Raw genomic sequence first — 11,707 nt, 5'->3', positions numbered from 1 at the left:
TTACTGGTGGCATCAGTATAACTGGCTTGAGAATTTAACTTTCTGCTTGCAAAGGATTTAGGTAAAGCTTATAATTCTAAGCAAGCCACAGAATCTCTTCCTGGAGACAGAAAGCTAGAGGTTTTTTTGTTGTTGGTTTTTTTGGGTTTTTTTTGTTTTGTTTTGTTTTGTTTTGATGTTGTTTGTTTTTTTTTTTTAACTTGACTGCCTGGAGATGGAGCAAGTTCTAAGGAGTGAAGGAGCTGCCTCTTGTGACAAGGACTCACAATGCTCACAGGCACACATAACAACTCAAGATAGCAGGTGACACCTGGGTTTTAGCTAAACATTTAGTGATACATCAGAGTTATAACTGGGCTGCAATTCTCAGGAAATGTAAGGTCATTTACTATTGCCTAGCTTTCAAGGAACAGTATATAGTTAAGCTGTATTACCTTGCTTCTTCTGTGGGCTAATAGCACACACATGGAACTTACCAAATCTTGGCAAGAAACAGGTTTTTCACTTCTTAAAAATTATCTAGGCCCTCTTGAATGCAAAACAGAAAAAAAGGTGTATTAAAATTTTCCTGTCCTCCTCACAGGTCTTAGGGCACCTAAACATCTGATCATGCTTTTATATGTTCATTGATGTCACACTTCTTAGGGATGTAGTTAAATAATTATACAAACTCTTCCTCAYGCAAAATTTGAGACTTATCAGGTTTGACAGAGGCTCCTAGGCTCTTTATCCATTAGGAGTTTAAGGCAGGCAAATCTTTTKCTCCATGTCATTTCCATATGAAATGCATCTCTGCATGTGCTGCTGTCCCTCTCACAGGAATTTGCATGGAAAAACAGCTGGATACAGAGCATGCTGTTGCAGTCCAGTCATGGGAACTGCCAGCTCATTTCTCTCATATGGACAAGTGACTGGACTGACAGTGTGAAGCCTCTGTTATTGGGTTATAGCCAACCTGGTACTTCACTGGTCTCAATCTCTKTTTGCATGTTTAATTTCTTCAGAAAAAAACGTTGGTTTATCTGCATAATTATTTCCAGCCTCATCTTGCCAATTATTCAGGCTTTGTCATTAAAATACTKTCTGTAACAGGAAAAAGTCCTGAGGACTAATCTCTTCAGGGCTTGCTTATGCAATGGAAAGCAGAGACTTCAGAGACTGTTGCCCTTGTACCAAAAGGGATGATTTGAAACCAAAACTGGCCCAAGTACACCCCTAACAGGGGTACAGAATGTCTGCTGTGCTTATGAGATGCATATGGTGGTCTGCAGAGCAGCAGTCAGGCTTGTGAGTGGGTCTGGAGAGCTTTTGTGACATGTCACAGATACATCTATAAAGGTAGTTCCAACACCCTGTCAGAGGAACAAATTGCTGGACAGAAGTTGAACCTGAAGAAACATGATCACTGAAATTTGGATTGTACCGGAAGTTATTTTCCCATAAGTTTGGTGTAAAGTTGCAAAACTTAGTTCCTATCTGTTACCACAGATTGCTGAATTGGCTGGTTTCCTTYAGGATGACTGCATAAAGGGTACTGATCAAGCAAGGCCACATCAATCTATGTGTTTACCTGTGGCCTATGTGTCTAAGGCTCCTGTGGTTCTTGCAATGTTTCCTTGCAAACAAACTCCAAATGGTCAACAGTCAGTTATTGTAGAGGGGTTCAGAAACAAGGCACACGAACCTTAGCTCCATGCTATAAGTGTAATGGATGTTGCAGTGAGGCCCCAGTCGCAGCAAGGAACCCAGCAAAAGGAAATCTCTTGACATTCAGTACTGGGGAATATGTTAATCATGATGACATAAGACAAATAGCCAGCAGTTAACAAACATCATTGCAAAGTAGAGAGATTGCTCTTTCTGTAGGTCTAGAAAGTGTCCTGTGGTGCTGTGAGTGACTAGTCCACACCCTGTCGGGCCCTCCGTGTTTAAATGGACATCCAGGAGAGAGAACTTGTTATTTATTATTTCCCTTGGTCAAAACCATAATTTTGTTTTCTCCTGCAAAGGAAATAGGTGGATAAGATATTGTGAAGGCTCTGCAGGAGTTGCCTTTTATGATAAGGTTTCAGCTGAAGGTCAAGGCAATATATCTATGGGAGTTCATTAGAAACACTGATCAGTAGGGGAATGCTTCCTGAAAAAAGTCCTCTGGCTGAGAAAGGCTGGTTGACAGAGGAAAGATACAGTGGATGCACTTGGTTGTATGTGTTTGAGAGACAAGTTCCCTGGAACTTGTCAGGGAAGGGAAACTAGAACTACAGCAATAAAGGAAGGAGTGAGCTAGAGTGGCATTTGCTACAGGTTTGTTCCTAGAGGAACTCTCAAGGGCACTAAGAAAATAACAGTTTAACAAAAGCAAAGTTAACAAAGCAAATTTTCTTGACAGACAAGKGCAAATCTGAATATAGTAAATATTGCTTTAGAACAACATGTGTTCCTGACTYTATCAAATGTTGCTGTAGAACTCCAGACAATTGTCCCACTTGGCTTAGGGTAACAAGGTGGCTGCTATGGGAGTATCTAAGTGGCTGCCCTCTTGACCTGGTGTTCTTGAAACTGTAGTATAAGAACTAGATGGTGACATCAATGAGGGCAGGATGACATGCTGCAAGGTGGTGCCAACTGGCTTCAGGCTCAGAGTGGAAAAGCACTGTGGAGGCATTTTCACCTGGAACACTCTGGGAGGGTGTGATGTGTTAGACCAGACAAAATACAGTAAAGCCATCTCCCTTCCTTGCAGGGGATTAGTGTGACTGGCAGTGCTTGGTGAGCCTGGTTCATATCTGCATCCCATCGCAAAAAAAAACCCCATTCTGGGGTGGCAGAAGGCTTTCAGAAGGTGTAATCTTTCACTGCCAGCTTTGAGTTTCCAGCTTCTGCTTGACCTTGCTCATTTTAAATACTCTGCTGCAATCTTGGTGGGTGGAAATTGGGCTGTGCTGGGGGACCAAATAATTTTTTTTAGTAGSTCTGCATGAAAAGCCTTTATACAAACAATATACTTAATCTTKGCTAAATTGAAAGCTGCAACTTTCTGTTTGAAGAGAAACTGAATAAGAATTGGGTTCTAGGAAAGTCTTTACCTAGTCTTAAATTTTTTGACCTGTTTTTCCTCCAAGCTACAAAGAAGTATGTRGACAGGGTAGATTACTTGTGTCTGTGCCCTTCATTTTCTCATTAGAAGAGGATCAGAGATCTGATCATTAATTCTTCGTTGTCCTCTTATCAACACTTCTTTTGCATAGACTGTGATTAGAATATTAGAATTTCCCATTACACTATAGAAAAAAAATGAGCAGTTTGCTGCAAGTTTGGGAAATCTGAGCTCTTTCTTTCAATACTGACCTCAAGTACAAGGTGATCTTATAACTCTACCATGAAGAAAGCCTGGAGTTTTCTGGTTACTTCATTGTTCTGCTGTGCAATGACAGATAGTTAACCATTTGCTGATCAAGGRGGCAACATCCTTCACACACATTTTGTTTGCTTTCAGAGATTGGCTCTCATCCATCTTCACCCTGATACATCAAGACAGTAACAGCTCAGCAAGCTACTAACCCAGGGGACAAAGGGCTGCCTCTTTCCTGGCTGTAATAGTCTGCAAAGTGGTGTATGTCACTTCCAATTTTACACCAGCTGAAAATCTTTGGTATTTTGTATCTTGCAGTTATTCCCAGGGTGGGAATACTTCTTCCCACATATTTGTGTCTTGATTGGTAGTGGGAGATGATGGCTGCTTTGTTGCTGGTGAGCAAATGAGGGCAAGAATGCAATCATTACTAAACAAGGCTCAACACCTTTCCTTCCAGGCCTTTTGATGTGCTTCTTTCCTCCCACTTGACCACATTAATTGTTTCATTGGGGACTTTTTGTTGTTTTTTATTTAACCTGGTGACTGATTTATTGACATTACAATCAAATAAACTCCAGGAGAATCACTRCAGTGTACTTCAGCAGAAACAGAATTTAGTATGTCAGTTTTTATTAAACAAGAGTGATTATGTMGTTAAATACTTCAGTGAAGAATTCCATCAGTAACACTGAGCCCAGTGTGCTTTCCTAGAAGCCCTGCTAATGCCCAAATGAATGGATTCAAAAGTTTAAAATAGGTGTAAAAATGGRAACAGCCTCTTGATGCCAAGAAGGAAGAAGAGTCAGTGGTAGAGAGAGCCCTGTGAGCAAATCTCGTTGGTCACCCATAAAGTAAAGCTCATGCAGTACATGAGCTCGTGCTAGCTCTGTGCACAGGCTGGAACTGAAATCTCTACCAAGAGCAGCACCTAAAGAGGCACATAAAACAAGTGGGAGAAGCAGCAGTGGCATTCTTGGAAATAGAATAATAAGGTTTGRCGGGATAACTTCCAACAAAACTGACAAAGACACATAGTTCAGCCTCCAGCTCTGAATCAATCTTTGTAAGAGTCTCTCAGTCTCTGTTGATGATGGTAAGTATCTAGACAGTCAGAAGAGTGATGATGATTATTATTTCCTCTTCCCAACATTGAGAAGCTACAAGAAGTTGAAACTGGGATTACCCCACCCCAACAAAACTTTTAAAGGATATTTGCACTGGAAGCACCCTGGGGAACAGGAAAAAAACAAACAAACAAAAAAAAAAAAAGCAGGATTTTTGATGTCTGGACACAACTATGGAATCAAACTTTTTACTAATGTTTCTTACCTGGCAGACTCAATGCTTGCTGGATTTCTGCACCTCCACAGAAGCATACTGCAGTTCAGAAGTGGCTTCTTGCATTGTTTACATGCATAGAACCCTCTTTGTTATGCATCCTTTTGCCTGGGATAAGCACCATTACAAGGGTCAGGAGCCATCTAAGGGTCAGGAATTTGGATGGTGAGGCCCAGAAGACCCAACCACTCTGACACTTCAAGGCACCGATTCATACTCTGTGTCAAATGAAAGCTGGATTTTAATTTTCATAGCAATGGTAGTCCTTTATATTTTTATGTAAAACACTGAATAAATGTATAAGGCACCCAAATTTCATATCATCACTTTTGAGTTCATTGATAGTCAAGATGCAGGGAACCTTTAATCACTTTTTTCCTGCTAAAGCAAAATGTTCTGTTTGAAGGTAGCAAGAAAGAGTCAGGGTTCAGCACTTCCCTTTTTACCAAAAAGTAGAGGGATGATTATCTTTCCGAGATCTCCTTGACTAAGGCTTCTCTTTCTGGGATGGATGGTAGCATGTGGTGTTTCTGTGTACAGTAATCAATGTTGAACTGGGGTTCTTTGCACCATCACTTCTGGGAATCCCAYGGCTGCCACAACAACAACTCTAGYTATTGAACCAGTCTCTCAGGTAATCAGACTCTCCCTTATATCATGTGCAGGGTTTCTTTTTAATTAGAAAAAAATGCTGTTTCGTACAAGCAAAAGGCTTCTGTCATTAGCAGTGTGTGTCTGTCTGGGCATTTGGTCCCAGATTAATTTAGAAGCTGAAGCAGGAGCAGTCTCCTGAGCGAATTGAGGTTTTTCCCCTGTCAGCATGAAAGATCAGTACTGCTCTAAAACACTTTCAGGAAGGTCCCGCTTTGAAATGGCCTTTAATACCAGTGATTTCTAATGGGATGCTGAAATATGACAGCAGCAATGTGTGCAATGAGCTCCAAAAGTCTAATGACAGTCTAACATTTATCTTTTGTGTTGCTAATCTCTCTGCTGCCAGCAGAATAATTTTCGTCGTGTTGAAATAAAAGCCCATTCACCCTTTCAGGTCCCAGTGCTGTATAATTGGAACGTAGGTTCTGCATGCTCTTTTCTTTCTCTGGATACCTTACTATGGTCTTTTTGCTYTTTGTGCTGTTATTCTGCCATCTTTGTTCCCCTGCTATCTCTGATGTAGAAAATCGCTATGGGTCAACCTCAACTTGTCACTTCCCTGTTTCCAGCTTGTTTTGATGTTTGCTGTTTACACCTGAACCTCTTTCTGTATGGCTCCTCCTTTCTATGGCAAAATCTACCCCCTCCACCAGTTCTTCTCACCAGTAGCAGAATTYTGCCCAGGACTCATTCCTAATATGCTCCAAATATTGCATCAGTGTACCTGAGGAATGTGGCCTTTTGCTCTCTGCTCATTTGACCACATTTATGTCTTCCTGCCTCTCGAGGAATTCAAATGGAAAGAGGTGAAATGGCAGCTCCAGTGGGATTATAGCCTTTTCTTCAYGGTTTACAAACCTTTGCTAGGCCATGATTACAATGACAGTATTACTTGGCTGACGAGACTAACAACAATGTGCTTTGCATGCAGCTCATATTTTTCAGAATGTTCYCCATTTAGGTTTTGCCTGCAATATTGTCTTCGGATGTTTGGTTTCATTTCTGTCACTAGGCAGAGATTAATGACACTGCAACTCTGAATAATTTCATTACCTACTACTGTGTATTGATGCTAATGAATTATGTTATTTCTGCACCATTATGTGTTATCATCCTTCAGTACAATTGAGACACAATGTATCAGTATTTGAAAGATGTCCTGCCACTTCTTATGGCTTGAATGGTATTTTATTTCTGTGGGTTTAGATCTTAAACTTTCCTTGATTTATATGGCTCATCTGATGTTACATTGTGAAGTCCCTGAATGACTGCCTAGAAATGATTTCTCTCAGAAAAAATACAGATTATGAAACATTTAAGAGCATGTCCAGACTTCCCCAATGTATTTTCATCAGCCCAGTGGTGAGGAAATGTCTTCTTTCTCAGAAATGGTTTTGGGGAATTATTCACTAKATATATTTGGAGTCATATACTGGAGACACTGTGCAAGGTTACATGTTTTAGGTACCACAAAGTCAAATGAATTAATTAATTTGAAGATCTTTGGGCCTCGYCTAGTTATCTAAAAACCTGAGAATTAACCAAATTCTTTCACCTCAAATGTGACCCTGTTTTCTATTGTAGATGGCTTTGTACTTTTACTTGCTGTTTATTGTGGAATATGCTAACAGCTTTTGCTTGTTCCGTAAACTGGAACTTAAGGATCAATTATCTGGCACATTTTGTCATGTATGACCCCTCTTATACTGTGAACCTCATTCTGTTCATCGTCTATATTTATTACAAAAGCTTTTATTCTGCATTTACATTGGTATGAAAAAATGGAATTAATCAAGTAGCATATAAAATTGCTTAACATCTGCCATCATACTGGTCTGTAACAAAARGAATGTTATTTTTACTGGGGAAGCAGGGAGAACAGTAAATAAATTACACTGCTGCAATAACTGTCTTGATTTGTTTTGTTGTTGTTTAGTGTCCTTCAGAACTATATCATTTGAGCAGTATTGCTAGTAAGAAATCAATTTGCTCAGACAATTACCAAAATAGGGCAGTCCTGTAAGATATGTTGAGTTGGTAGTCATAAATAGACTGAAACACTGTCTCTAAAGGYAGTAAAACACTGCCACAAAAAGCCTGGCTAATTATGTTTTCCTGCAATTTCAGTTGATAAATACCTCAACAGGTATTAAATTTGCAAATGAGTAAAGCAATTTGGGCAAGGGAGATGAAATCAACAGCATTTACTAGGTTACGAGGTCATATAGGGATAKTATTAATTTTAGGTAAGTCTACTGTCACATGGAGTATCAACCAATGTATGTTTGCTTAGGWGAAATGTAAATGTTCTTGTTCAACATGATGAAATTTTTATTAAAAAGGTGAATCAGGTAAATCACTAGCTCATAATGTCAAGCTTCCATTAATGCATCTGTACTTGTGATCCTAGACTCTATGCTAGCAATAAAGTTTGATTTTTAGGATAGGTGATTTTTTAATTCTAGGAGTTTGCATTATGTTTGAAGTGATGGGTTTCTTTCTACAACCAAGTAAATGTTGGGTACTAGGGTAGGGATCTCAAGGTAAATTGTGGACTGTGCTTCTCAGCTGCCTGTACTGTCCTAGCTGGGTCTGCAAAGAGCTTTTCCTCAGAAATTGGTATTTGCAGCATCAAGCTTCCCTGCAAATTTTCAGCTGACCAAGATACATGTGCTAATTCCCAACACGTTCAAACTTGCTTGAACTTGRAGTAATGTACCTGCATGCTATTTCTGTTCCTTATCTGTGAGCAAGCATCAGGCAGCCCCACCAACACTCCAGTAGTCCTTCAGGATACTGTAGGCTATTTTTATTCAAGTCAATGTACTCCTGAGCACAGAGCTGGAAACAAAGTTGTGAGTTAAATAAAAAACCCATAATTAACCTCTCTTCAAACTGTAATTGGCATGTTATAGCCAGATTAGTGAGTTTATCCCATACCTTCCATGTATGATTTCTTTTACATTTAGGAAGARCTAGATGCTGCCTCAGGAAGTTTTAGCATCTTTCTAAATCTGTAAGCCTTTGAACTCTACAGGAGAAGGAAACCTCCATGAGCTACATAACTAATGCAATTTTTAACTGAAYAGGGTGTTTCTTTGTTTTTTTTGGGTTTTTTTGTCTGGATGATGTACAAGCTTCTAGTTTGAAGGTATCAGTATTCAAAGTTATTTAACAGGTTGTCTTTGTGAGTAAACACCAACCTGTTAAGTGTTTCTGCTGCTGCATTTGCAAGATTTTAATGGTGAGCAAAGGTCATGTACTGATGGAATTTCCTGGTTGCAACACTCCAGCCCATACCATGTATTATTGTTTCCATTTAATTTCCCATTTGCCTGGACAGTTAGGATGTTTTATCCATGATCTTTCCTAACGAAATCAACCAGAGCATAATAGATACAACAAATACATGGAGAGGGAAGTTCTAGCCAGTACTTTTTCCACCAGTAAGTATTCCCAACCAATAGAGTTTTCAGAATTTCCTAGAAGCATTGACAGATTTGAAACACAGGGACATACAAGTATTTCACAAAATAGCTGGGTATTAAAACCTTTAAGCCACAAGTCAGAACTTCAYAGATGACCACATTAAATGAAGAGCATTTGGTGCTGAAAGTGGGTTTAAATGCTAAGACTTGGAGCAGAAAAAAAGAACAGATAGTCTAAAAGAGCTCATCAGACGAGAAAAAGGAGTTCAGAGGAAAGAGGGACCAGCTAGAAGAAAGAGGATTTTTAACACCCTCATTTGCATAAATAGTGGTACATGTAAAATATGTCCTAGTGCAGAAGCACACACATAAATAAAATGTAATTTACACCAACCACTTCCAGGATGCCTTTTGCAATTTAATTTTGCTTCTTCATTTCAGCTCTAGCCAGCATTCTTTTAGGTCCAAGAACACTTTATACATTCACACCATTTATCCACTCTTTCACATCAACTCATTATGGTCTCCTCAAGTTCTTTTTTAAACAGGTTTTTTTTGCACTTATCTTTCCATTTTTGTCTTTACAAACTTCTATCCACCCATCCATCTCACCCCCTCCAAATGCCTCTTTTCTCTCTCCTCCAATTTTTTCACTTTTTTCCATATGACTGCTTTTGGTGATATCTTCCAGTTTCCATTTTCCCCCGCTGCTTTTTTAACCTTGTCATTGTGATTTCTTGCCCTGCAGTTGTTTCTATCCCTCCTGTAGCAAATGGACAATCAGAGTGATGCAGAAAAGCTGCAGTATTTTTCATCCCTCTCCAGAAACAGCTTAATTTCCCTACCTGATTCACAGCATGACCCCATRAACAGTGGCATCAGCAGAGCTGAGGGGTAAGAATTGAGATGCAAAGGTTTGGACTTTGTGATTGTCAGTGTTACCTTGCAGCTGGAGTTTTTCCTCTCTGCCACCCCACCTTCCAGAGTCARCCTCCCTGACTCATGTGGAAGACATCACTGCAGGTTTTTGTTGCTTTTAGCAGCAATAGAGTACAGACCCTTTTAGAGGCTAGAAACATCTAGCTACCTTGATGATCCAGACAGACAGATCAGTACACTATTATCCCAGGCAATGCATTTAAAAAAAGAGTTTGATAATGTGTCTCTATCTAGACATTCCATTATAACGATTTTTTTTCCCACCACCTCTCTATTTTGCATCCACCTGTCTTTCCAGCAGGAAGCCATCTCTGATACACACCCTAGAAGTTCTCTTAATAGCATTTCCCCTGTGTATAAATTAATCCACTCGTTTTGCTTTCTCATTCCTTGAATTTGTACATCTAGAATCAAGTCTAATTCTTTTTCCAGCAAAAACTCAGCCTCAACAGATAATGCTCAGATAAGAGCAGAAGTACCACCCTGTCAACAGAACTTTTCCTTGGCAGACAGGTACATACCAGAGTGAATTCAAAGGAATTGCCCTGAAACATCAGACACTAGAAACAGAATATTTCCTATCTGAATTCAAACTTTGYCTTCACTGCTATTGTACTTACAACAGTCAAATAAAAAGATCAAGCACGTAATGCTGAACTACTGAAAAGGGATAGGAATGAAAATGAGCATCCAATGTCTCTGGAAGAAGGACATTCAGCATACTCTATGCACATGCCCTGAGAAACCAGAGGAGTCAAAGAGAAGAACAAAACAAGAGAATAACTAAGTGTGGTTATTAAAGTGCTGCAGTATTCCATGGATTTTTGTAATCCTGACACTAAGTAATTCACTACAGATTTCCTTAATCTTGCATTTAGGATTAAACTATGCAATAACTATTTGCAGTAAAAATTAGACACTCACTAAATCTGATCTACTTTACAGTTGACTTGATGCTTTAAGAGATTTTTAAAAACACCTCATGAGCTCACAGCTGTGAATACAGCACCCATTTTAGCATGACTGTCTTTCAGTAATAAGTCTTTTTTAGAGATCRCTATAATGTTTTGTAATCATCATAGATTACAGAAGTACAGAAAAGCCAAGGGGATTATATATTTGTTTATCCCTCCTCCCTCTCCTACCTCCTCCATTTCATAGCAGGCCATATGGGAATGAGATAAAAGTTTTGAAGAATCATGCTGCTGTGTGAAGCCCGTTGAAAACCAGTAGAGGTGCAGCTAGAAGAATAAGTAAATGTGATCAAATAGTTGAAGCATGTCTTGTCAGGTGATGACAAATGGGAAGTTGCATGATTAAAAAGTACAGGCTGAACTCAGCCCTGTTGGCTTCTCTGTACGCCTTCCTACTCTCCAAGTCTCCTAGTCACACATAATCAACTTGCATCCAAAGCAAGCCTACTATTTTCCAAGTTCTCCACAGACTGGACATACCTCARTAATATGTATTTTTGGAGAATGGCTCCTTTGTTCATAGAGAATGATGCTAGGAAGGRTGTCTTAAGGTATCTTTTCTCCTAACATCTCATTTGAGACTAGAGAWAGATAATGCATTGTATTTTAAACAGGAGATTTCAATTTTGGGTAAAGCATGGCATTTTTTTTTTTTCCAGCTGTACCTGTTTCTGGGATTTTCTTTGTTCTCTTTTTTTTTTTCCCACTTGTAGGCATCCTCTTCCTTCAACATCTTCCTCTGGGTACAATTTCATTTCAGAGCACACATACATATTTATAGTAATAGCAATTTCTGTTGTGCTTTCTAGGTTTAAAATTATTTTGAGATGGTGTCTATTTTCCAAGAGCAACAAGAAGTTTGAGTACCTCGGGACTGGGAACTTTGGGAAGTTGAGGCTTTGTGATGATTTTTGCTTTTTTAGCAGTGGTAAGTCCAGTTATTTCATGTGGCTTTAATAGAAACCAAGGGTGAATGTAAAGATGCTGTCAAAGCACTGCAGTCACAGGTTTAGTGGCCA

Source organism: Malurus melanocephalus, unplaced genomic scaffold (assembly GCF_030028575.1).
Source record: "Malurus melanocephalus ecotype Western Australia unplaced genomic scaffold, MMel_1.1 scaffold_297, whole genome shotgun sequence".
Classification (NCBI taxonomy): domain Eukaryota; kingdom Metazoa; phylum Chordata; class Aves; order Passeriformes; family Maluridae; genus Malurus; species Malurus melanocephalus.
This window is presented reverse-complemented; position numbering follows the sequence as displayed.